This window comes from Schistocerca serialis, chromosome 3, assembly GCF_023864345.2.
Source record: "Schistocerca serialis cubense isolate TAMUIC-IGC-003099 chromosome 3, iqSchSeri2.2, whole genome shotgun sequence".
In the NCBI taxonomy this organism is placed as follows: Eukaryota; Metazoa; Arthropoda; class Insecta; order Orthoptera; family Acrididae; genus Schistocerca; species Schistocerca serialis.
In genome coordinates this window covers 838,436,889-838,458,802 of record NC_064640.1, presented here as the reverse complement: position 1 = coordinate 838,458,802, position 21,914 = coordinate 838,436,889, and the positions used below count along the sequence as shown (strand labels likewise).

Here is a 21,914-nt window from a genome sequence, read left to right as displayed (position 1 = left end):
AGCATTCACACTAGGTTGGCGCCGGTGGTGACACCTACAACGTGCTGACATGAGGAAAGTTTCCAACCGATTTCTCATACACAAACAGCAGTTGACCGGCGTTGCCCGGTGAAACGTTGTTGTGATGCCTCGTGTAAGGAGGAGAAATGCGTACCATCACGTTTCTGACATAAAGGTCGGATTGTAGCCTATCGCGATTGCGGTTTATCGTATCGCGACATTGCTGCTCGCGTTGGTCGAGGTCCAATGACTGTTAGCAGAATATGGAATCGGTGGGCTTCAGGAGGGTAATACGGAACGCCGTGCTGGATCCCAACGTCCTCGTATCACTAGCAGTCGAAATCGCAGGCATCTTATCTGCATGGCTGTAACGGATCGTGCAGCCACATCTCGATCCCTGAGTCAATAGATGGGGACGTTTGCAAGACAACAACCATCTGCACGAACAGTTCGGCGACGTTTGCAGCAGCATGGACTGTCAGCTCGTAGACCATGGCTGCGGTTACCCTTGACGCTGCATCACAGACAGGAGAGCCTGCGATGGTGTACTCAGCGACGAACCTGGGTGCACGAATGGCAAAACGTCATTTTTTCGGATGAATCCAGGTTCTGTTTAGAGCATTATGATGGTCGCATCCGTGTTTGGCGACATCGTGGTGAACGCACATTGGAAGCGTGTATTCGTCATCGCCATACTGGCGTAAAACCTGGCGTAATGGTATGGGGTGCCATTGGTTACACGTCCCGGTCACCTCTTGTTCGCATTGACGGCACTTTGAACAGTGGACGTTACATTTCAGATGTGTTACGATCCGTGGCTCTACCCTTCGTTCGATCCCTGCGATACTGGGATAATGCACGACCGCATGTTGCAGGTCTTGTACGGGCCTTTCTGGATACAGAAAATGTTCGACTGCTGTCATTAACCAGCACATTCTCCAGATTTCTCACCAAGTGAAAACGTCTGGTGAATGGTGGCCGAGCAACTGGTTCGTCACAATACGCCAGTCACTACTCTTGATGAATTGTGGTACCGTGTTGAAGCTGCATGGGCAGCTGTACCTGTACACGCCATCCAAGCTCTGTTGGACTCAATGCCCAGGCGTATTAAGGCTGTTATTATGGCCAGAGGTGGTTGTTCTGGGTAGTAATTTCTCAGGATCTATGCACCCAAATTGCGTAAAAATGTAATCACGTGTCAGTTCTAGGATAATATATTTGTCCAATGAATACCCTTTCATCATCTGGATTTCTTCTTAGTGGAGCAATTTTAATGGCCACTTGTGTATATGTGCGGCGTACTATTTTGACGATGACTCATGAAATTCACACATTCAAGAGTCATTTATTTCTCTGTGTCCGTCCTACTAGTCTTGAACCCCCTATTGATGTCGGTCGCATAAATTTTAAGTTAAAACACATTCGTGACTTCTATCTCGCCATGAGGTGTTTGGGGGCTGAAATCTTATGGAGACCTGTCCTCACAATGAAATTCCTAAAGACTCGATGGGAAGCAGTCCCTTGCCTGTACCAGTCTTTGGATTTTGCCGGTGCGCGTAGCGACCTCGTGGTATAAGGTAGTAAATAACTTGATTCCAACGAAAGAGCGACTTTTCCGTATTGGGCTTAGTGACACGGATTTATGTAGTCGTTGTCGGTCTCCAGATACGATACGACATCGCTTTACTTGTGGGGGTCATATGGCAAACTGGTCTTGGATCAGGACACAGCTGGCCATCCTTTCTCGATCTTCTGAGACTGCATTCACGACGGACATCATATTGCGCCCAGATTCTTCCTTCTTTCCACGTTCGAAAACCCATACCGGTATGTCGTTGCTGGGACACTTCGTTCATTATGTTGTAGAAGGCGAGAGGTTAGGTAACATGAACTTCATGCAGTGCATGATCACTGCCTATTAGACATGCCTGCGAATGCCTCGATATCGAGACCTCTTCGCTGACATGTTGAATCTTGTTTTCCGTCCAGACGGCTTATGAAATGTGTTTAATTGCAAGAAATCTGCAAAAACTCATGCTCCAGATGGACATCTTATGTAGGTTTCATTCCAACACGAATATGTATTGCACCCATTTGGTTACACATTAATAATTGTGAATTATTGTTTATCCTAGGGCAACTCACAGGAAATCAATGTACAATTGGTTTTGATGAAAATGTTGTGACTTAGCAAGACAGCCAAGCCACTATGAGAGGAAGCCGAAAGGCACGCGTTTTAAGCTCACGCAGGCTGGCGTGAGGTCTGGAACAGTTAAAGGAATAGAGACTAGCAAAATAGGTACGCAGCTTCTGGAATACTTTAATCCATAATTGGTGAACATCGGTCTGACGCTACATGCATCACAAGATAAATAGCAAATGATAATGGCGCCTTGCTAGGTCGTAGCAAATGACGTAGCTGAAGGCTATGCTAACTATCGTCTCGGCAAATGAGAGCGTAATTTGTCAGTGAACCATCGCTAGCAAAGTCGGTTGTACAACTGGGGCGAGTGCTAGGAAGTCTCTCTAGACCTGCCGTGTGGCGGCGCTCGGTCTGCAATCACTGACAGTGGCGACACGCGGGTCCGACGTATACTAACGGACCGCGGCCGATTTAAAGGCTACCACCTAGCAAGTGTGGTGTCTGGCGGTGACACCACAGAAAACATGAGAAAACCGTCTGATGATGAATTATGAAAAATTCAAAACTCGTAACGGTACTTTTTAAATAAAGTAACCTAAATCCAATTTGTGGCTGATTGCTGTACACCATCAACAATTTATTTCATATAAAAGCCACGGTCTCCAACCATGTCTTTATTTGACAAAATTGCAAAAAAGTAAAAGTAGTTTACGGCAATGCTCATTTCATTCACTGTTATGCACATCAATTTAATTTAATAACGATAAATGCAGCAAGTGTCCTAAGTTCAGACTGGAATATTTATCGTGGGAATAGGTTAGTCGCCAATAATAGTGGCGTGTTTATTGCAGCAAAGAATTAGAAAAAATCTAGCGAGGTTGTCATGGATTCCGATTGTAAATTAATCTAGGCGATGTCAGGTATCAAAGATAGTTAAAATATGATTGACCTTCATCTGTGCGAAGGCGCACGGGTTGGCCACTGTTACGGGAATCGCCAAAGCGTGCGCGAGTAATGAGTGTATGGGCAAATCTCTATAAGGTACATTACATAGGTAGAATTGTGGACAGTTGGGAATGTGAGTCTCACGGGAAGCGTGCAAGGCATAAGTCCCTGCAGTCGCGCTATTCATTTGTGTCCTCGGTGGCTCAGATGGATAGAGCGTCTGCCATGTAAGCAGGAGATCCCGGGTTCGAGTCCCGGTCGGGGCACACATTTTCAGCTGTCCACATCGAGGTATATCAACAACACCTGTCGGCAGCTGAGGGTTTCAGTTAGTCATCATTTATCCAGATTATTAAAAAAATTTCTAAATCAACTACAATAACTCGCGTAATCATTCGGACACTCATTAATAACTAGGCTTAGCGACACACTGGCCTTATGGTTCAAAGAAAATAGTGTGCAGGCAAACTAGTTGTTAATATCCATGTTCGACAAAGTCAACACCACGGTAAAATGTTTACGTTTGGGAAACAGAGGACAACCAGTGACCCTGGAACATCAGAACGCCATTAACGTACGTCAACAACGTTATTCGGACACACTCAGTTGTTCTGCAGGGGTTGTGTGTGGAGAAGCCACGGACACTGCGGGCATAAACATTTAGCGAGGTAGAGTGGTATGTACAGCTGAAGTAATGATGGGCCTCAGAGGAAGAGGGAGTACATTCGAACAGCGGCAGCTAGTAACTTTTCACAGCGCTAAAGGCAAAACCTGTCATAAGAACGCTCGAATGTTACAAATGAAGAAAAGTACAGTTTTTTTATATATATATAAGCAGAAGGTTTCCGGGAGAAAGACAATCTAAAACATACGGAGAAGAGTGTTATATCATCCGAAAAACGAAAATTGACCCCAAATTAAGTGCTCAAAAACTCGCTACTGACGTTGCCAAAGACATCGGGAAGAAGGTGCATCTCGCAAAATACGCAGCATGCTCAGAAGAGGTAACTTTCACGGCCGTATTGCAAGACGGAAGCCCTGCACAAGTAAAATAATTCAAGGAAAGAGAATGCTGTTTGCCAAAGAGTATGTTAGAGATGACAATATGTGCTGAAATGACGTTATATTTGCTGACGTATTTCAATCTCATGGGAGGATGACGGTTTGTCGGCGACAAAATACTGAGCTTCAAGAAAAAATTTGAAAGCAACTGTGAAGTATGACGGTGGACATGTCATAATGCGGGGGTGGTGTCCTTACGTTAGTTAGGTTTAAGCAGTTCTAAGTTCTAGGGGACTGATGACCTCAGATGTTAGGTCCCATAGTGCTAAGAGCCATTTCAACCATTCCATCCATAGGTGTAGTACAAAAGGCTTTGATCGCTTCAGTTAAATTTTCCGTTTACGTACGCCTCGTTTTTATCCTATGCAAAGCGAGCAAAAAAAAAAAAAAAAAATCCGCAATAACTAGTAGTCATTCTCGACAGATGACTCGATTGCGCCTTATCTTATTTACAACTACTGGATACATCTCAGCGCTTTAAATGATTATTGCTCGCTTTTTTTCCCTTTCGGAGTAAAACGTACAGTGTCACGGCATTGATGTCTCTAGTGTATTCTTATGACTCCAGTGGGCACAGCGCAGAACGCTATTAAGCATTCAGCTGAGCAATTCTGCCATAGTATTAAGTTCCATAATGCTGCGACTGTCGCAGCGATCAGACATTTATAATCACACATGTGCTGAAAAACAAGCTACATGTGTTTTGAAAGACGACTGGTTATCGGCAAACCGTGTATTGTGTATATCCGACCATTGGAACGGTACATGAACTTGTTCATTTGGCGAAATAATACCGCCGTACCACCTTTCGATGTGTTGTGTAGAGTGATACATGCCGAACTGTTTACTGTGGGCCCAATATGTCTTGACAATAGTAAATGACTACTTTTCTTTGGATATTCTGTTAATCTAACTTGGTGAGAGTCCCACGCTGATGAAACCATATTTTGATGTACTGTAAGTACCTTTTTCAAGGAATACAAATGTGAATGGCTGTTGGTGGAAAAAATCTTAATACTCTCTAATATACTAAACGTCCACGGATCCACAGATTTCTGTCGTAACTCCAACGTATGTCCCTTTTTCATTGCTATTAACAGTAACTGCTGGTATTCTCTATGCCACAGTCATAGCCAAAGTTATCATTACACTGTTTAAAGTAATATGTACGCTTGACCCTCATTCGTGTGGTAGCGTTCTCGCTTCCCGCGCCCGGGTTCCCGGGTTCGATTCGCGGCGGGGTCAGGGATTTTCTCTGCCTCTTGATGACTGGGTGTTGTGTGATGTCCTTAGATTAGTTAGGTTTAAGTAGTTCTAAGATCTAGGGGACTGATGATCATAGATGTTAAGTCCCATAGTGCTCAGAGCCATTTGAACCGTTTGACCCTCATTGCTGCAGTGGTCTACTCTTTTCCCAGTAACAGTTTAAATTCTTCTATTATGCTAGCTGTTTCCGCCAAATACTCCAGTTCTTGTTCTCTCCTTCATTTCCACTTTTTTCTTTGCGTATGTGTAACACGTTAACAATACTTAAAGGAGTAATAGGGGAAGGTTTAAGACCGTTGTGGGAATGACCATTTTGTGGAATTATGTCCGAAAGCGATATGACTGCTAGCCCCAGATCTATTTATGATGCTTCTGATGATTGGTCAGCGATGAGAGATCTGTAATCATGTGTGTGTCTTACGGCAATCAACCTGCATCTGTTTTATATGCACACAACTATTCTACATCGTTAAAATGTCTACTTGGAGGGGGAGAAAATTATCGGCCCTTATATAGGAGGGGCGTTCAATAAGAAATGGAACACATTTTTTTTCTAAAAGCTCCGTGGTTTTATTCATGATTCCAATACACCATATTATTCCACGCTCTTTTGATACAAAACCTTATTTTCCAACGTACACTACTGGCCATTAAAATTGCTACTCCAAGAAGAAATGCAGATGATAAACGGGTATTCATTGGACAAATATACAGGGTGATTCAAAAAGAATACCACAACTTTAGGAATTTAAAACTCTGCAACGACAAAAGGCAGAGCTAAGCCTATCTGTCGGCGAATTAAGGGAGCTATAAAGTTTCATTTAGTTGTACATTTGTTCGCTTGAGGCGCTGTTGACTAGGCGTCAGCGTCAGTTGATGCTAAGATGGCGACCGCTCAACAGAAAGCTTTTTGTGTTATTGAGTACGGCAGAAGTGAATCGACGACAGTTGTTCAGCGTGCATTTCGAACGAAGTATGGTGTTAAACCTCCTGATAGGTGGTGTATTAAACGTTGGTATAAACAGTTTACAGAGGATGGGTGTTTGTGCAAAGGGAAAAGTTCTGGACGGCCGAGAACGAGTGATGAAAATGTAGCACGCATCCAGCAAGCATTTGTTCGCAGCCCAGGAAAATCGACTCGCAGAGCTAGCAGAGAGCTGCAAATTCCACAATCAACTGTATGGAGAGTCCTACGAAAAAGGTTAGTTATGAAACCTTATCGTCTGAAATTGGTTCAAGCACTGTCTGCAGCTGATAAGATTAAAAGAATCGATTTCTGTGATTTTATCCTTGCTCAAATGGAAACAGATGAATCTTTCGTTTCAAAGATTGTGTTTAGTGATGAAGCAACTTTCCACACTAACGGTAAAGTCAACCGTCACAACGTCTGTATATGGGGCACTGAGAATCCGCGGGAAACAACTCAGTATGAACGTGACACGCCTGAGGTGAACGTTTTCTGTGCCATTTCAGCCAATAAAGTTTTTGGTCCCTTTTTCTTCGAAGGTGCTACTGTAACTGGACTACAGTATCTGTAGATGTTAGAGAATTGGCTGTTCCCTCAGCTCGAACAAGAAGCACAACAATTCATATTTCAGCAGGATGGAGCGCCACCACATTGGCACTTATCTGTCCGTAACTACCTGAACGTCAACTACCCGAGGCGATGGATCGGCCGCCAGGCAGCCCGTGACAGAGCACTTCATCACTGGCCTCCAAGAAGCCCTGATCTTACCCCCTGCGATTTTTTCTTATGGTGGTATGTTACAGATATGGTGTTTCGGCCACCTCTCCCAGCCACCATTGATGATTTGAAACGAGAAATAACAGCAGCTATCCAAACTGTTACGCCTGATATGCTACAGAGAGTGTGGAACCAGTTGGAGTATCGGGTTGATATTGCTCGAGTGTCTGGAGGGGGCCATATTGAACATCTCTGAACTTGTTTTTGAGTGAAAAAAAACCTTTTTAAATACTCTTTGTAATGATGTATAACAGAAGGTTATATTATGTTTCTTTCATTAAATACACATTTTTAAAGTTGTGGTATTCTTTTTGAATCACCCTGTATTATACTAGAACTGACATGTGATTACATTTTCACGCAATTTGGGTGCGTAGATCCTGAGAAATCAGTACCCAGAACAACCACCTCTGGCCTTGGTCAGCCTGACGTACTGCCGTCCTAAAGGGCCCGGGTTCGATTTCCGGCTGCGTCGGGGATTTTCTCCGCTCCGGGACTGGGTGTTGTGTTGTCTTTATCACCAATTCATCCCCATCTGGCCTTGTATCAAAAGCAGTCGAGATGACAGGCATCTCATCCGCACGGCTGTAACGGATCGTGCAGCCACGTACCGATCCCTGAGTCAACAGATGGGGACGTTTGCAAGACAACAACCATCTGCACGAACAGTTCGACGACGTTTGCAGCAGCATGGACTATCAGCTCGGAGACCATGGTTGCGGTTACCCTTGATGCTGCATCACAGACAGGAGCGCCTGCGATGGTGTACTCAACGATGAACCAGGGTGCACGAATGGCAAAACGTCGTTGTTTCGGGTGAATCTGGGTTCTGTTTACAGCATCATTATGGTCGCATCCGTGTTTGGTGACATCGCGGTGAACGCACATTGGAATCGTGTATTCGTCATCGCCATACTGGCGTATCATCCGCCGTGATGGTATGGGGTTCCATTGGTTACATGTCTCGGTCGCATCTTGTACGCATTGACGGCACTTTGAACAGTGGACGTTACATTTCAGATGTGTTACGACCCGTGGCTCTACCCTTCATTCGATCCCTGCAAAGCCCTACATTTCAGCAAGATAATGCACGACCGCATGTTGCAGGTCCTGCACGGGCCTTTCTGGATATATAAAATGTTCGACTGCTGCCCTGGCCAGCACATTCTCCAGATCTCTCACCAATTGAAAACGTCTGGTCAATTTTGGCCGAGCAACTGGCTCGTCACAATACGCCAGTCACTACTCTTGATGAACTGTGGTATCATGTTGAAGCTGCATGGGCAGCTGTACCTGTACACGCCATCCAAGCTGTGTTTGACTCAATGCCCAGGCGTATCAAGGCCGTTATTACGGCCAGAGGTGGTTGTTCTGGGTACTGATTTCGCAGGATCTATGCACCCAAATAGCGTGAAAATGTAATCACATGTCAGTTCTAGTATAATATATTTGTCCAATGAATACCCGTTTATCATTTGCATTTCTTCGTGGTGTAGCAATTTTAATGGCCAATAGCGTACATTCTGAGACAAGAAGAAAACGACCCACCATGAAGGAATTACCCGTATGGGACGGAAATCGGCAGATGTGGCGTACATTTACAGATAAGCAAATGATTACAATTTCAGAAAAGTTGAATGATTTATTCAAGAGTGAGCGCTTCACAATATGAACAAGTCCATAACGTATTGGTCGACATTTAGCCCTTATGCAGGCATTTACTTGGCTTGGCACTGATTGACAGTGTTGTTAGATGTCCTTCTGAGAGGTATCGTGCTATATACTGTCCAACTGGTGCGTTATATCGTCAAAAATCCGAACTAGTAGAAAGGCCCTGCCCACAATGATCCTAAGATTTTCAATTGAGGAGGGATTCTGCTACCTTACTGGCCAAGGCAGAGTTTGGCAAGCACGAAGACAAGCAGTAGAAACTCCCTCCGTGTGAGAGCAGTCATTATCTTGCTGGAATGTAAGCCTAGGTTGGCTTGCCATGAAGGCCAACAAAACGGCTCGTGAAATGTCGTCGAAGTACCGCTGTTCAGAATGTGGGCCGCGGATGCAAACCAGAGGAAAGGAAATGGCACCCCGTAGCGTCACTCCTGGTTGTCGGGCCATATGATGGATGACAATCAAGTTGGCATTCCACCGCTGTCGTGGGCATCTCCAGACACGTCTTCGCTGGTTATTGGGGCTCACTTCGAAGCGGGACGCATCACTAAAGACAATTCTACTCCACTCAGTGAGCTGCCAGACACAGTTTTGAGCAATATGGGCAGGACCCTCCTATCAACTCGGAATTTCGACGATCTAATGCGCCAGTTGGACAGTATTTGGCACGATATCCCTCAAGAGGCTATGCGAGAGGCGTTCAATGAATTCGAAAGTAAAGTTCCATGTACTGACTTGGTAGAAAATCCTAAGAAATTTTGGTCCTATCTCAAAGCGGTAGGTGGATCAAAACAAAATGTCCAGACACTCTGTGACCAAAATGGTGCTGAAACAGAGGATGACAGACTAAAGGCCGAAATACTAAATGTCTTTTTCCAAAGCTGTTTCACAGAGGAAGACTGCACTGCAGTTCCTTCTCTAGATTGTCGCATAGATGACAAAATGGTAGATATCGAAATAGACGACAGAGGGATAGAAAAACAATTAAAATCGCTCAAAAGAGGAAAGGCCGCTGTACCTGATAGGATACCAGTTCGATTTTACACAGAGTACGCGAAGGAACTTGCCCCCCTTCTTGCAACGGTGTACCGTAGGTCTCTAGAAGAGCGTAGCGTTCCAAAGGACTGGAAAAGGGCACAGGCCATCCCCGTTTTCAAGAAGGGACGTCCAACAGATGTACAGAACTATAGACATATATCTCTAACGTCAATCAGTTGTAGAATTTTGGAACACGTATTATGTTAGAGTATAGTGACTTTTCTGGAGACTAGAAATCTACTCTGTAGGAATCAGCATGGGTTTCGAAAAAGACGATCGTGTGAAGCCCAACTCGCGCTATTCGTCCACCAGACTCAGAGGGCCATAGATACAGGTTCCCAGGTAGATGCCGTGTTTCTTGACTTCCGCAAGGCGTTCGATACAGTTCTCCACAGTCGTTTAATGAACAAAGTAAGAGCATATGGACTGTCAGACCAATTGTGTGATGGTATTGAAGAGTTCCTAGATAACAGAACGCAGCATGTCATTCTTAATGGAGAGAAGTCTTGCGAAGTAAAAGTGATTTCAGGTGTGCCGCAGGGGAGTGTTGTAGGACCGTTGCTATTCACAATATACATAAATGACCTTGTGGATAACATCGGAAGTTCACTGAGGCTTTTTGCGGATGATGCTGTAGTATATCGAGAGGTTGTAACAATGGAAAATTGTACTGAAATGCAGGAGGATCTGCAACGAATTGACGCATAGTGCAGGGAGTGGCAATTGAATCTCAATGTAGACAAGTGTAATGTGCTGCGGATACACAGAAAGAAAGATCCCTTATCATTTATCTACAATATAGCAGGTCAGCAACTGGAAGCAGTTAATTCCATAAATTATCTGGGAGTAGGCATTAGGAGTGATTTAAAATGGAATGACCATAAAAAAATTATCGTCAGTAAAGCAGATGCCAGACTGAGATTCATTGGAATAATCCTAAGGAAATGCAATCCAAAAGAATGGAAATAAGCTACAGTACACTTTTTCGCCCACTGCTTGAATACTGCTCACCGGTGTGGGATCCGTACCAGATAAGGTTGATAGAAGAGATAGAGAAGATCCAACGGAGAGCAGCGCTCTTCGTTACAGGATCATTTAGTAATCGTGAAAGCGTTACGGAGGTTTTAGATAAACTCCAGTGGAAGACTATGCAAGAGAGGCGCTCAGTAGCTCGGTACTGGCTTTTTTTTGAAGTTTCGAGAACATACCTTCACCTAGGAGTCAAGCAGTTTATTGCTCCCTCCTACGTATATCTCGCGAAGAGACCATGAGGATAAAATCAGAGAGATTAGAGTCCACACAGAGGCATACCGACAATCTTTCTTTCCACGAACAATACGAGACTGGAATAGAAGGGAGAACCGATAGAGGTACTCAAATTACCCTCCGCCACACACCGACAGGTGGCTTGCGGAGTATGGATGTAGATGTAGATGTAGAAGAGGACATCCAGTAACTCTATCAGTTAATGCCAAGCCCAATAACCGCTCGCATAAGCCCCAGAGATGAACCAACGCGTTACTGACTTGCTCAGTAGGCGAAGCTCTTTCTCTTGAAGAAATCATCCACTTTTTTTGAAATTGTAATTATTTTTTGTCTGCACGTGTACGTCACATCTTCCGATTTCCGTCCCATTCGGATAATTATTTTGTGGTGCACCTTTTTTTGTCAATTCAGTACAGTCCTCGCAATATTGTTATTTAAGCAGTTTGTGCGCTAAACTAAATGTGTAGTTACATATAGACGTAATTGGGGAAGTGAACATCTGCAGCGGCGAAGAATGGCGAAATATTTTCTCTGTAGAGCTTAGGGTTCGGTAATATATAGTTCTGATTCTGGAAAACCTACACATTACCTCAAATTTTACAGATTTTTCTCATTCTGGTCATTTCACGAGATGTATGTTGCCCGGAACATTATCTTAAATCTCACGTGGAAGGGTGAACCAAAGACGGGATTTATTTGGAAGAATATTTAGAAAATGTGGAAAATGTACTAAAAAAAACACTGCCTATAAAACACCTGTCATCCCTTATCTGCAATGTTGTATTGTATCGTATCCCTGTCAGATGGGGTTAATGACTAGTTAGAGATAAAGATGCGTGCGGTTTGCCTTTCCATCCTAATACCACTGTAATTTGTTCACCATCTCACACAGACTAAATGGTCGCGTATATACCGCTATGCATTGGATCTTATCTTCCTATTGCGTTAATGCGACCTGAGACTGACGAACAATACTAAACTTATAATTTTCTATACATTAAATTTATGCAGTCGGTCATTCCAGATGGTTACTTACAGGTATTTCTACTACTGTTACGGCTTGTACTGACTTGTCGTCAATAGTGTAATTGTACTGTAGTGGATTTGTCAGTCTGTTTGTCCACATCATGCTACATTTATTTCTGAACCTTCCCTGTTTTTCATAGTTTTTCCTTGAACTTCAGTTCCATATCAAATGACATACTTTTGATCCAGTGACCACGTATTTAGGAGTGCGATTGAATTCACTACCTATGTTTCCCGCAATTGTAAAAAAAAAGAACCAGAGACGGTTTCTAGATTAAAGCAAAGAACGTTTTTCTACTCCAACCTATTTGGCACTCATAATCTGGCTGTTCCTCTACTGGGTTCATATTTAAGGTGGTAGCACCACACTTTGATTCGGTAGCTGAGTTTGTTTTGGTGTGCGACGAAACAGTATTCAATGCTTTATAGGTGAGTGTCCAGAACACTGCCCACGACACAAAGCCGTTAATGGCAAGTGGTTGTTGTTAGTTTAATCTATGGAAACTGAATTTGGTGTGACGTCACGTGTGCTGCACTGCTGTTGAAATTGGTCGTTAATATTTTTTAAAATTTTAGTCTTCAGTTACTTATTTAAAAAGTTTGTGTTAATATTCGTTGTAAAGGTAACTTGTTAGTGGATTTTCATTAATCTCAGTCTTTCTTCCTTTGTTATTGACTCGAGTAGTCTATTATTCGGGAGTGTGCTTACGTCGTTCGTCTTAGCCTCACGCCTCAGTAGTTTGTTTACATTTTGCGGCGTGCACTGCAGCTGTTGCGGTTATAAAGGTAAGTACTGACAAACTTATTTGTTCACTGTTATACAGTTATTACATTTAATAGTTTTTCGCGGTGTTTCGTGCCGTTTGTGGTGAAATAACGATTTATTAAACTTTTGGAAACGTTCGCTCGCTGTGTTTTTTAGAGTTTTCTGTGCGTTGAAGTCGTTCAGTAAATTTCGTGCTTTACTTTTCAACTGACGTTTCTTATTGTTTCTAGTGAAATGTTTCAGTAAAATTTTCATTCAGTGTTTTAACTTCATTTAGTGTTCCAGTGGCCGTTTGAATTTTTTGGTTTTAGCTAATAATTTTTTGAACTTTTGTTGGTACTGATATTAGCTGTGGTGTAGTAGTATTAATACAAGTAGTTGCTTTCTGAGTAGACAGAGAATTTCGAGACCATTATTGTTCTATAAATAGTTCTACTGGTGTACCTGAACTTTGGTAACGTAGAAGTATAGTTTTCTCAGTAACTGTAAAATTTTACCATGAGTGAGAAGTGTGGGCTCTGTCGTAGGTTTGTAAGTAGTAGGTTACGTTGTGGGATTTGTTCAAAGTATTTTCACTGGGGGGAATGCAGTGGGGAAGCCAGTGGTCATTTTAGTGAGATCCTCTCCGGGGAATGCAGAATCTGTAGTAGAAATAAGTTGATAGGGGAGCAGGAGCGTAAGATCTATGCACCTCAGGTGCAGTTACAGCGCACAAAGGAGGAACTAGATAGGTTGAGGAGGGTGAAGGTTGGTGGGGAATGGGAACTGGTAGTTGGCAAGAAGGCAGCTAGGGGGAGGAGGTATTCAGACAGTTTTTGTGGTGTCATCGCCAGACACCACACTTGCTAGGTGGTAGCCTTTAAATCGGCCGCAGTCCGTTAGTATACGTCGGACCCGCGTGTCGCCACTATCAGTGCCGCCACACGGCAGGTCTAGTCTAGAGACTCCCCCAGTTGTACAGCCGACTTTGCTAGCGATGGTTCACTGTCTACATACGCTCTCATTAGCCTTCAGCTACGTCATTTGCTACGACCTAGCAAGGCGCCATATTCAGTTACTATAATTTGAACAGATAATATTGTGAATCATGTACCGTCAAGAGCGACGTTCATCATTAATGGATTAAAGTTAAGTATCAAACTAATTACGTCCGCTTTCTGAATTCTAATTCCTTGTCGTGTTCCAGACCTCATGTCGGTATAGTTCTTCCCTCCTCACGCCAGCCTGCGTGAGCTAAAACGGGTGCATTTCGGCCTCCTCTAGTAACACGGTGTTGGCTCTTCAGCCAACACAACAGTTTTACTTCTCGTATTTGCAATAGATTTGACCAACTGTCAGCTGAGTGGAGAGGAGCCTCTTGTAGATGTAGGGAACATGCAGCAGTCCTTAGCAATTAGGAGGCCTAGGTTAGTTGCAAAGTCTAGCAGAAAGGAGATTCTGCTGCTAGGTAGTTCTCACGGTAGAGGTGTGGGCCAGCAGTTGCAGGAAGTGTTGGGGAGTGAGTACCAGGTCACCAGCATTGTGAAGCCTAGTGCAGGGTTGGCTCAAGTGACTGAGAGCATAGGGGAGTTAGGTAGGAATTTCCGACGATTAAGACTGCTCACTTTCCCATTAGTTTGAAAAGTGGCTTCGTGCCTAAAAATTAAGCGATCAACAATTTCATCCTCATCCTCATTCAATTGTTGCAACTGCAAACAAAACTCAAAACGCTTGTCTTTGACGTCATTGAGCTTCTGCACTGGCTCCAATTTGAATGGTTTCATAGACGACTTCTGTCGCGGGACTTTCCACACTGTCATTGGAGCCACTTCTAGTTCACGGAATGCACGACGCACCGATTTCTTTGGACTCGTTATCAATGTGTCTTGTACGCGCTCCACACTCACTTCACTCACACTGCGACGTCCACTTCTCTTTGCCGCGCATAAGCAACCCGTCGTAACGAATTTGTTGTGCCAGTGGTAAATGGCGTTCCTTGTCGGTGGCTTCTTACCGTACTTGGTTCTAAACATCCGTTGAACAGCTGTAGCACACTTTTTTGTCGAACTCCAACACACAGAAAGCTCGCTCCGCACCTGAACTCGTCTTGTTTGCGACTAACCCTGACTATCGCCAAATTACCAAACTACACTGTGGCGGTATAGATGAAAAAAAAAAAACTTTCAGGGTGTCTCTTCAAAATGACATCTACATCTATACTCCGCAAGCCACCCAACGGTGTGTGGCGGAGGGCACTTTACGTGCCACTGTCTTTACCTCCCTTTCCTGTTCCAGTCGCGTATGGTCCGCGGGAAGAACGACTGCCGGAAAGCCTCCGTGCGCGCTCGAATCTCTCTAATTTTACATTCGTGATCTCCTCGGGAGGTATAAGTAGGGGAAGTAATATATTCGATACCTCATCCAGAAACGCACCCTCTCGAAACGTGGACAGCAAGCTACACTGCGATGCAGAGCACCTCTCTTGCAGAGTCTGCCACTTGAGTTTGCTAAACATCTCCGTAACGCTATCACGGTTACCAAATAACCCTGTGACGAAACGTGCCGCTCTTCTTTGGATCTTATCTATCTCCTCTGTCAACCCGACCTGGTATGGATCCCACACTGATGAGCAGTACTCATGTATACGTCGAACGAGTGTTTTGTAAGCCACCTCCTTTGTTGATGGACTACATTTTCTAAGGACTCTCCCAATGAATCCAACCTGGCACCGACCTTACCAATAATTAATTTTATATGCTCATTCCACTTCAAATCGTTCCGTACGCATACTCCCAGATATTTTACAGAAGTAACTGCTACCAGTGTTTGTTCCGCTATCATACAATAAAGGATCCTTCTTTCTATGTATTCGCAATACATTACATTTGTCTATGTTAAGGGTCAGTCGCCACTCCATGCACCAAGTGCCTATCCGCTGCAGATCTTCCTGCATTTCGCTGCATATGTATGATATCTATACACTGTTTGGTTCTTGCGCAATAAATAACTGAAAGTGTTCCCGGACTTTATGTACACCCTGTGTATAGGCCAGATAGAAAGAAGCTCTGAGGCCTGTTTTAGAGTACACAGTAACAACTCAAGCCCAAGGTCAGTTTTAGGCGACCACTTACGTGAAGCAGCCCATTCAGTTACCTGCCTCCATTCAAATTCTCAGGTATTTCGCTATGAAAATAAAGGTATTACACTCAAAATTTTAGAGTAAGTTGAAAATTATCGGTCACCAAAGAGTTCCCCAAAACTACGCTTACCGTGCAGACAGTAGTGCGCCATAAAAGTCTGCTATCCAATTTTGGCTGCCTAGGTAGATAAGTTAGCCCACCTAACTGTTGCATTTCTACAGGACACTGTTATTCTTTGTTGTGACTTTTGTTTTCGCAAGACTTGATTTTGTTTTTATTTCTTGTCAATTAACGTTATTGACTTTTTTTTAAAGAAAGCTTTATGTGCCCTGCAATACTATGGATATGTTATATCTCGGGTGGTTCTAAAAAATAATGCAATGTAGCATTCAAAAACGTTCACTCTTATTAGCTAGGATTTTTCAGGTTGTATTAACTCGCATTTTAATATTTTTATTCGTTCTTAACTATAAATGTTTCTAAAAAAGATATCCCTAATGACGATATAATATGCAAAGCCAACCCCTGCCTTTGTCATGGGCAGCATCAGTTCGGACTAGCGCAACATCGCCAACGTGGCTCGCAATACCATCCCGTCAGTACCATTTACGCTGGCGCTGTTGGCACCTCTGTGAGGTCTATGGCGTACTAAGACATTTGAGGCTCTATTATACTTCTGTGTCGAAGTTAAGACGTGCTAATTTCATGTTTTTAGTTTGTTCCCATAATTACACGGAGGTCAGCAATTTAAATAGCTGTATCCGGCTTCCTGTCACTTATAGGTGCGGCGTGACCTCAGATATTTTGATCATAGGCAACTGCTTTTAGCGCGCTATTCGTTTAATCTTGACGGTGGACTATAGAACTTGGCTTGTAGCATCTACTTTGCAGTGCCAAGTCTGTTTAAAAAGATAAAGAAAATTGCGACTACTCAGTTCACATGGATATATGGCGCTTTATGGTATGAGACATCTACACTACTCGCCATTAAAATTGCTACACCACGAAGATGACGTGCTACAGACGCTAAATTTAACCGACAGGAAGAAGATGCCGTCATATGCAAATGATTAGCTTTTCAGAGCATTCACACAAGGTTGGCGCCGGTGGCGACACCGACAACGTGCTGACACGAGCAAAGTTTCCAACCGATTTCTCACACACAAACAGCAGTTGACCGGCGTTCCCTGGTGAAACGTTGTTGTGATGCCTCGTGTAAGGAGGAGAAATGCGTACCATCACGTTTCCGACTTTGATAAAGGTCCGATTGTAGCCTATTGCAATTGCGGTTTATCGTATCGCGACATTGCTGCTCGCGTTGGTCGAGATCCAATGACTGTTAGCAGAATATGGAATCGGTACGTTTAGAAGGGTAATACGGAACGCCGTGCTGGATCCCAATGGCCTCGTATCACTACCAGTCGAGATGACAGGCATCTTATCCGTATGACTGTAACGGATCGTGGAGCCACGTCTCGATCCCTGAGTCAACAGATGGGGACGTTTGCAAGACTACAACCATCTGCAGCAGCATGGACTATAAGCTCAGAGACCATTGCTGCGTTTACCCTTGACACTGCATCACATACACGAGCGCCAGAGATGGTGTACTCAACGACGAACCTGGGTGCATGAATGGAAAAACATTTTTTCGGATGAATCCAGGTTCTGTTCACAGCATCATGATGGTCGCATCCGTGTTTGGCGATATCGAGGTGAACGCACATTGGAAGCGTGTATTCGTCATCACCATACTGGTGTATCACCCGGCGTAATGGTATGGGATGCCATTGGTTACACGTCTCGGTCACCTCTTGTTCGCATTGAACGGCACTTTGAACAGTGGACGTTACATTTCAGATGTGTTACGATCCATGGCTCTACCCTCCATTCGATCCCTGCGAAACCCTACATTTAAGCAGGTTGCAGATCCTGTACGGGTCTTTCTGGACACAGAAAATGTTCTACTGCTGCCCTGGCCATCACGTTCTCCAGATCTCTCACCAATTGAAAACGTCTGGTCAATGGTGGCCGAGCAGCTGGCTCGTCACAATACGCCAGCCACTACTCTTGATGAACTGTGGTATCGCGTTGAAGCTACATGGGCAGCTGTACCTGTACACGCCATCCAAGCTCTGTTTGACTCAATGCCCAGGCGTATCAAGGCCGTTATTATGGCCAGACGTGGTTGTTCTAGGTACTGATTTCTGAAGATCTATGCACCCAAATTGCGTGAAAATGTAATCACATGTCAGTTCTAGTATAATATATTTGTCCAATGAATACCCGTTTATCATATGCATTTTTTCTTGGTGTAGCAATTTCAATGGCCAGTAGTGTGTAATTGTAATTCTTTAATGTTTCAATCTCTTGTACTGATCATCTGAAGATGCATCCCCACTGATGCAAAACAGGTTGGGAATTTTTAATAAAGTTATTTTAACAGCCAGTGAAGATTTTGTTCACCATGTGAAACTTTGGCTGTGTTTGCCCTACCTCCAAAATAATAGGTCTATTGAGGCATTTAACCCGAATTGTATGAAGGATGTAGTTAAGAGTGAGATGATAATTTGATGTCTCGGTAGGGTTCCCCTTACCACGATTTGGGCTACAGTGAACACGAATTTCCAGGTCGTTAATGCGCAAATATTGCTCTCTATAACATTCTCACGACGATTATACTTACTGTTGCTGCACAGTGACAACTGCCATATCCACACGACTGCAGTTACACGTTCCTGGTTTGTCTAATGATCATCTCCACTGGCCCGCTGGAAATGTGTGGCACTTTTGGGAATAGCGGGTTTAATGTGTCAGTCCACATTCCCACAATTTGATAGCTCTGCAGTACCTAATCACTGATGAGCGACCCAGCTGGATATGGCATAGCCGAAGGATCTCGTGGACACTCTTATTCGCCAAATTGAGGCATTTATCGAGGCTACATGCAGTGCTACATGGTATCAGCGTGATGTCTCTTGAAGGGTGACTAATTTTTATCTAGTATGCTTATTTGCAAAGTAGATGACAACACTACCTCGATCTCGCCAGACTGGCGTTCTTCGTAGGTGCTGTAGTTGACAATTACTATTCAATATAGTACATAGATTATCTGCTGTAAAGTATCTGGGCACCTATTGGTGGGCATCATTATGGGCTTTGTCCACCTTCGCCTTTATGACGGCTTGAACTGTGACAGCGACGCCATCAATGTTGTGTCTGAATGACTGTGGAGGAATGGTAGCTCGTTCTTCTGATGCGCTGAAACCAGAGAAGGTGGTGACGTTGAACGCTGGGGTCTGGAGCAAAATGAAAGTTCTAATTCATCCCAAAACTTTCCCACTGGCTTCAGGTCGGGACTTTGGGTAGATCTGTCCCTCTTAGGAATGTTATTTTCCACAAACCATTGTCTCACAGATGATTTATAACAGGGTACAGCGTCACTGATACAATCACATATTCGAACTGTTCATCCACTGTACGTAGTACACAAAGCTCTGAAATGTGTTCGTATCATACCGCAATTAGCGTTGCCTTAAGCGTCATTAGGGGACCACAGTCTAACGAGGAACACACACACCGATATCGTAATACCACATCCAGCGTACTTCCTTATTTCTCTGTCGATGGCAGGTAATGTTATCCAGTCATTCGCCAAACTCAGTGCATTCCATCAGATCACTTTAAATTACACTTATCCACTCATCCACTGCCCAGGGAGGTCGCCCATTACACCATCTCAAGTGTTGTCCTTCGTACGCAGTTACTCAACAAGATCAGAGGTTTCCAAACTTTAAATCACCCTGTATATGGATGTATGTATAATCCACATTTCCTCCTAACCCACTTGACCGATTTCAACCAAACTTGATGCACATATTACTTACTGTCTGGAAAGAATTTCTGTGGGGGTAAGAACCACCAATGTATCAAAGGTATTTGGGGTGGGGGAGAGAACGTAGTGTACTTCACATTGTGCCAGTTTTCATACTTCAGTCACTCAGAATTTTGAGAATGAAGGCACTTAGTTGCTTACTACAAACTTTGCACATAATTTCAAACCTTTTCGAAACTGTTTCTCGCTGATAACCCTCACAGAATGATGAAAGGTACACAGTTTATCGCATACGAGGTGCGACAATAAAGTAATGAGACTGATTTTCTTTGCAAGATGTGGCAACCCTGCAGGCTTGCCTAGGCACAATATCTTTGACCTTGGTCTATAAGCTGCTTCTAGTCGAAGCGGCACATCAATGCAACAGCTCAGTCGTGAGCTGTGCTGTAATAAGTTAACACGTGTTTGTGTCTCTCGTCACGGAAATGGAACTGCATAATATTGTGCAACGGTATGCCATTTCTTTTTGCCTTAAATTGGGTGAAAACTTGACGACAACTTACGGTAAACTTCAGAAGGCTTTTGAAGAGGAGGTTATGTCAAGAGCTCAAGTATTTCTTTGGCATAAAATGTTTAGTGAATGCGGAAAGAATGTGGATGATGAAGACCGCAGTGGACGACCATCAACCTCACAGACGGATGTCAACTTGGCCAGGGTGCGTGACTTCGTACGATTTGCTCGAAGATTATCCATGAAAGTGATTGCAGAAGAACTGAACATCAATCGAGAAACGGTTCGTCTAATAATAACTGAAGATCTTGGTATGAGAGAGATTTATGCAAAAATGGTCCCAAAAAATCTCTCACCACAACAGCGAGAAACACGGAAAAATGTGGCAGCCGATCTGTTAGAGCAAATGGAAATCAATCCAGAATTGTTGAGCCGTGTTATCACTGGTGATGAAAGTTGGTTTTTTCTGTACGATCCAGAGACAAAACGCCAAAGTTAGCAGTGGTGCTCAAAGGGATCACCCAGGTCAAAAAAAGCTCGCATGTCAGTCAAAAGTGAAATGCATGCTTGTGTGCTTCTTTGATTCCAAGGGAAGTGTTCATAAAGCAGTTAACCAATATTACTACAAAGAAATTTTAAAGACTTCGTAAAAGAGTTCTTCGTGTCCATGCCAACATTGCTGATAATTGGATTCTGCATCAGTATAATGCGCCATGCATACTGCTGTCAGTACAGCAATTTCTAAAGTCAAAACTAATTTCAGTACTACCATAGCCACCTTATTCACCAGATATCGCTCCGTGCGACTTTTTTCTATTTCCAAGAGCCAAAACGGCGGTCAAGGGACACCATTTTCAAGCAACACAAGATGTCCAAAAAGCTGTGACGAGGGTCTAGGAGGATATTACAGAAGATGAGTTAGAGAAATGTTACCGTCAATGACAGAAGCGCTGAAAAAAGTATGTACAATCATAAGGGAACTACTTCGAAGGAGACAACACTAAACTTGACTAAAACGCTAAGCAACACTTTTTTTCACATCAGTCTCATTACTTTGCCGCACCTCATACTACATTTTACCTGTTCCTGCAGCAAAACTGACGTACGTAGAGTGACGTTTTAATTTATTACTTCTTTACTACTAACTGCATGCATGGTACGGTTTGCAGATAGTATTCACCTATGCCACTGAATGTACCAGCAAAATTATATTGTTGTATGCACATAGTTTAGGAGATACGAGGTCATAAACACTGAATGCGTGAAAAACTACCACATCGTGCAAGACGTTAAAATTTATTATTTCGTTGCTACGCATTCCAGTCGCAACAGATTTGGCAGAAAGTATCCACATATGCCGCGGAATGTATTTAGAAATATACCGGGTGATCAAAAAGTCAGTATAAATTTGAAAACTGAATAAGTCACGGAATATGTAGATAGAGAGGTACAAATTGACACACATGCTTGGAATGACATGGGGTTTTTTAGAACCAAAAAATACAAACGTTCAAAAAGTGTCCGA

General features: G+C 43.5%; 1 protein-coding gene and 1 non-coding gene across 4 annotated transcripts in view; one reads left to right on the top strand and one right to left on the bottom strand.

Annotated features, from left to right (window-relative positions):
* LOC126470882 (organic cation transporter protein) overlaps window positions 1-21,914 on the bottom strand; it is a 489,616-nt gene that overhangs the window by 103,450 nt on the left and 364,252 nt on the right. The gene's annotated exons all lie outside the window — the stretch shown is intronic.
* Window positions 3,281-3,354, top strand: Trnat-ugu (transfer RNA threonine (anticodon UGU)). Its single transcript has one exon. It is a non-coding gene; the product is annotated as a tRNA-Thr (tRNA).